The sequence below is a fragment of the Oratosquilla oratoria genome, chromosome 30 (genome assembly GCF_046742065.1).
Source record: "Oratosquilla oratoria isolate Oo_2021 chromosome 30, ASM4674206v1, whole genome shotgun sequence".
Classification (NCBI taxonomy): domain Eukaryota; kingdom Metazoa; phylum Arthropoda; class Malacostraca; order Stomatopoda; family Squillidae; genus Oratosquilla; species Oratosquilla oratoria.
In genome coordinates this window covers 32,306,811-32,312,819 of record NC_134806.1, presented here as the reverse complement: position 1 = coordinate 32,312,819, position 6,009 = coordinate 32,306,811, and the positions used below count along the sequence as shown (strand labels likewise).

General features: G+C 43.4%; 1 long non-coding RNA gene across 1 annotated transcript in view; it reads left to right on the top strand.

The window, feature by feature from the left end:
* Positions 1-1,139: 1,139 nt before the first annotated feature.
* LOC143041078 (uncharacterized) overlaps positions 1,140-6,009 on the top strand; it is a 179,615-nt gene continuing 174,745 nt past the window's right edge. Inside the window, exons 1-2 of the long non-coding RNA XR_012967790.1 lie at positions 1,140-1,260; positions 2,091-2,258. This is a non-coding gene — a long non-coding RNA (uncharacterized LOC143041078). The remainder of the gene's footprint in view (positions 1,261-2,090; positions 2,259-6,009) is intronic.

Here is a 6,009-nt window from a genome sequence, read left to right as displayed (position 1 = left end):
TGGTTCGTATCACAGAGGAAAAGGAAAGTGGAAGAGTAATTAGAATTAATGTACACATCATATTTGTGGAAGGATTGTTAAAGTCGGGCACCTCAGTTACAGCTGAAATGGATATCGTCATTCGGGACGCACTGGAAGAGGAGGGCAAATATGTATTTACATGTGTGTATCAGAAGGGACCAAGAAAAGGCGATCAAAAGGACAACACAGGAAAGTAATATCATCGTAAGAAAGAAGGGTTGCTTTGCTTCGAACTCCCAAAGAAAAAAGGATGGGAGGAAAGGTAATGAGTTACCTAGACTGCCCCGCCAGGACAAACCTAGTGAGACAAGGAGATACCTAACTCCACTGTATGCGGCGTTCTCCGTGAAAGGCATTTGTGGACTAGGCCAGTCTTGTTACTTTCTGTTGACAGGATTGCTATGGGACAGCTTTGTAACATATTATCCCATCCCTGAAAAACTACTGTAGCAGCTATTTTGTAGCACTTCTTTTGGCCAAGGTTCCTTGAGTCCTATTTGCTTTTCGATTGTTCCTCCTCTCTAATTTAAATGACATTCGATCTTTACTTGATATTCCCTTATGGATATCATTTTGCTCTGCGCAAAATAGCTAAAAGAACGAAGAATTTTGTGAGTTTTCCTCTGGCTGGGTCGGACTTTGAAGGCGAGGGGGGTGGCGTTTCTTTGGTTGGCTGCTGCAGGCGCTTTACATGCCAAGTGCCCTGTAGAAATTTCCAGTGAAAAGTAGGTAGGGTACAGATCCTAGAGACAGCGTTGCTGTGGCTACTAGAATGTATTATAATAGTAAATAGCCTAGCTGGAAAGCGAGTCTTGTCTGCTGCCTGTGAGGAGTAATGTTATGCCACTAACGCGAGAAGGAAACGCGGACCGCGGTGTGCAACACTGCGCAGGTTCAAACTTAAATCCATGTTTCACACGCTTTACTCTCTTATTAGCCTTTTATATTCATCCTAGAGGAAGATATATATATTATACGTCTTCTGGTAATATTAGAGGGCCAAAATAAAGCCCATAAGGCCAAGAACAGTGAGTCAAAAATATTGATTTGTGTATATCGGCGCACTAGACACCACCATCAGGCAAAGGCTTTGGTCCCCACGCGAGAGGGACGCCACCGCCGTCGCGGTCTTAGTGTCAGCTCTGACAGCGGAGGGAGAGGTTGCGCTAGTGTTGCGTCTGGAAGAACATGTGATAACCAAGAAAATCACCACGTATTAAAGTTCTTGTTGTTCTCAAGGTGTGTACATTGACGGTGCACGGTCAGTGTGATGGTGTCAGAATATCGTGCTTCTGTGTATTTGTGTGGTACTGATGAGGAGTTGATCCGAATTTGCTGTGGTCTGTCCCTGTTAACATCTTGCAAATGAAAGGAGTGGTGGAGACAGTTGAACGTCCTGAGTAAACATGTATTTCGTCGACGGGATAAGGGAATTTTGTAGTTAGACGATGTATAAAAATACATTTAGGTCTATCACTCTTGGTACAGTTCAGTGCTTGGCTTCATTGTACTCATCGTTGTAGCATAATCAAGGACTCGGTTGTCTGTACATGACAGGTTGCACTCATTGTGATTGGCTTCATTTTATTTTCTGGTCACATCATTTGTCCCTTAAAATTTTGCATGAAATGGAAAGTAATTTTGTTAGGCTGTTTCATGAAACGCCCAGCTCCGTTTTTCCTAATACAGTTTACGCATTGCGTTCCCAGTATGGGGACTATTAACCTTTAATGAAGGACATACACTCTGACTGCAATTACCCTGAAAGAGCACACGAGAATGCAGGAAAGATAGCACAATCAATAAGAGTGTTTGCACTATCTCTAGATGGGAGATATTGCGACAAATGGCAATGGGTGTATTGGAATGTCAAATGGAGAATTTTGACTCAGTTCAGTGCATAGGACGAAGTGGATGATTATTTTGTACGAAAGTGTAGTATATCTACTTTTAAATTGATTATGGTTTATATATATATATATATATGTATATATATATATTATGTGTGTGTGTGTATGTATATAATATAGTTTATTATGCATTCACTAAATGTAGTGTTCTTGTTTCAGTGACTTGACTCTAATTTAATCTTGAAAACTTTAACAAGAACATTAGACATTGATTGGGACTTACTGTGTGAATATTTCTTTGTGGGTACTGGTAGTGATCTTTCATCACATAAGTGGATCAGTGAATATTAAACGAAACCAAAGAAGGACAACCCAGCTATCCAAAAGGTAAGTGTTGATTTGTTTGAATTTAGCATGTAATATTACTCACCCAATGAATATTTTAGTGCAAATCAATTAAGGAATCGATTACTTTATATAAAAAGATCCATCCCAAAGCTGGACTTATGCTAAATGGATATTTTACAAGTCGAACGGGGATAGTTGTATTCATTATGTATGTGTATACACTTGTATAAACATACATATCTATAGAGGTGTAGACTGCCAGAATTAGTGCAGTCAGTACCGTATACACTGTTAATACACAACCTAATCACACAGCATGCAAATATGAGTAGAGATTTTGGTCTTCATGAAAATGCCGAACTACAAACCATTCCTCCTTTCGATTTCTTTCCATGTTCTGCATTACCATTTCCCACTAACCTACAGACGGAAACTAGCCCAACCCTCCCCACTTCATTTGGTTTTCGTGAACTGCCTGGATCCCACGATAATGATTGGGTTGGCATATATATGTGTGTGTGTATGTACATGCATACATACATACATAATATACGAACATGTACATGCATACAAAAGCGTCAAACATATTATCAGCACTGGTGCCGTTATATTCACATGAAAGCTTTGCTTCTAGCTAAGTGGTTTTGAATCTGTATGGCGCAGAAATAATTGTCCCGCGGGAAGGTGAGGGTCTCAAGTCCCCAGTCTCGCTTCCTCACCACGACTAGGTCGAGAAAAGGGAACACATCTCGGGACAGGCCACGCCAATCATGTTGCCGTCGAGGGTTGGTATAACAGAGCGTGGGAACTACGGTGCACCATGGCCCGCTCTGGTACTAACGTATCTCAGAAACGGTTGGTGCAAGTGCGTATTAAATGCCGGAACGAGTTCATACAGATTTATGACAGATCCTGGGGAAATTAGGCCTAAAGGAACACCTACATGAGCGAGGTAAAAACAAATGCATGTTGTTGACGGACTCGTGTATGGAGTTATGATGAAGAAGCCCCCCTTACCATGACTTTCAGTATGCAGATACAATGTTAGAAAATACAAATATAACTCGTAAATTAACATTATGTTTGATTTAGGAAAATCACAGAGTAGTTCAACTTGACCATGACTCTTGTGCCACTGGTCTCTTCCCTGGGCGCAGGTCTTCGTCAATACGAGTTCCAGCAACTCCGAGCAACTCCACCCCCCCACCCCCCGGCAACTCTCCCAGTTCATATCGAGTCGTACTTGGACTGAAGCTGATATGTAGACTTCTTTGGAGTTTTGTAATTAATTGATGGGAGAAAGTCTGGTGGAGTTCAGCACCAACACGACTAAATTCAGTCTGCTAGTAGGTACTGCGCACCGGTTCTCAAGCTAATATGAGACCAAACCAGTGCATGGCCTCAAGAGTATCTCATAAGTCATTGGTATCGAGTCCATTTGAGTGTGCCTGATGTATGGTGACCAGGCAGGAGTGGAACAGTGATGTCACTACGACCGCTCGATTACCAAACCTGGCTGAAAAAAGTGAAAGATAAAACTTATTTGACAATAAGACTGGGTGACCCAAAATCATATTCATTCCATTACTAGATTTGAGGTATTTAAGATTTGGGCATCTGGCTTTGCCCACAATTTGGGCACTAATCCAAAACGTTAGCTTCCGCCACCACCATATCTCTCTCTCTCTCTCTCTCTCTCTCTCTCTCTCTCTCTCTCTCTCTCTCTCTCTCTCTCTCTCTCTCTCTCTCTCTCTCTCTCTCTCTCTCTCTCTCTCTGACACACACACACACACACGTGTGTGCAAACGCAACTCAGCCAAACCCAGTCCAACTCCCTGAAGTATTTTGTTGGAAATAACCAGTGCTTCTATCTGTATGGACTATCGCACAGAAGAAGCAGATATAGAGGTGGTAAGAGATGTCTAAGAAAGGGAGCAGTTTTTTTTTCTTTAAATAGATACCAGTCTTCGACTATAAAAAGAGTGTGCAATTCTGGTCCTTATGGATTACTAAAGTCTTAAATATCCAACACAAAACTTGCGCAGTCAATACTCCACACGGGGAACCCAGCCCATGGTGGTTCCCTCTGAACCTTTTTTTTTTTCTTCTTCTTCTTCTTTTTGAGTAGATACTAGTCTCCGACCATAGTGTTGTGTAAATCTGGTTCGTAGTGATGTCACTAAAGTATCTTAAATGTTCAACACAATACTTGTACAGTCAGTACCCCACATAGTGTGGTTCCCTCTGAACCACGCGAGCCGAATTCGAAGTCTTGGGCAAATCAGTTGTGACAAGCACCAGGTCAGTCTTATGACACCCATAGTGGGGACAGGGACGTGGCGGGATTCAGTGTCGGTTTAGGGGCATGATCGTGTCAGAAAGGAATGAAGGTCTGCTGTGTTTTAGTGGGTGGGATGAATGTGGCAGGGTCAAGCGTGAAGTCGAGTCACAATGGCATTTTCTGGTAACAAGTAATAGCTTGATTCAAGTCGACTCGGGGACAATCGTGACGGCGCGGCGCACTGCAAGGGAAGAGGGCTAGACCCGGGGGCACAAAGTTAGGCCTAAGTGGGCAACTGATGTCAAGAGATAGGCTCGGGGGTGTGATTTGGTTACTCAAGGGTTTGAACCGTTGTCTGCACAAGGAGAACCTCCTCTGAATAGAATCGTCTGACGTCACTGAAGAGTTGTGCATGTATTACCAGCAGCAGCACTGGGAAGTTTTAGAGGCAGGGTCTTTTTTGAGCTTCAATTATTGCGACTACAGCGTTCTGTGAGGGAATTGCTGTGTTTGTTGGGGTTTACTTGGGAATCGAGTAATGGGAAGTGGGTGGTATGGGCGGCGTCGAGACACTGGGTTGTGGGGAAAGGGGGTTGGGAGTGGGGATGGAGGTCAAGGAAAAGGAGGAGGGCGGGTAATAGGTGAACAGGGGTGAGGATGTGACCTGTTTTGCTTGCGTGAACGCGATTGCATGTGAACATTTATGGTGTTATCCGTCCGTGCACATTGTCATGAGTTCACAAGCACTCTTGTAGTTCAACTGGAATAGACCAAATGACATGGTTAGTGTTGATTTAGCCTCTTTGTAAGGCAGTTTGTAAGTTCCTGTGCAAAATTCCAGTATTATTTGGTGCAAGAAAAAAAGATGGGAGTGTACATGGGACAACAAACCCATTTCAAAGATGGGGGGGGGACTGCAGAAAGAGAAGACGAAGAAAACTGTGTGTTGCGTTTTTAAATTAGACGTAACAAGTATAGTGTTTGTCCTTTCCTAAGTGATTGTTGTCAGGCAGAGGAACTCCTTGCTTCCCGTGTTTTGTGTGTGTGTGTGTGTGCTGGCGCGTGTCAGGCAGTAAACAGCAAATCAACCAAATACGGCTCTTTCGTATAGCAGAGGAGGTGTACGCCGCCATGTGAGTGCAGATGACGGGCTTGGGTTGGGACAGGAGGGTAGCGACGAAGGAACTACGGTTCCGTCGCCGGAGGGGAGAAACGGATGGACAGGCTCGTCGGGTCTCACGACCCTTATATATTGGGGATGGATGGTGCTCGCTGTCCAACCTCCTGGAGCAAGACTCGTAATAATGCTCCTTGTTGTCCCACAGGTTCTTCTTTTGTCACCTAGGCAGTTTATTTATTCATTCATTTATTCGTTCGTTTATTTCTTTACACACACACACACACACACACACACACACACACACACAAGAAATACGAGTACAACAAAGCTGTTTCATAATATGTTGTTTGAACATTTCGGTTGTGACGTGTGCTCACACTAAATACGGG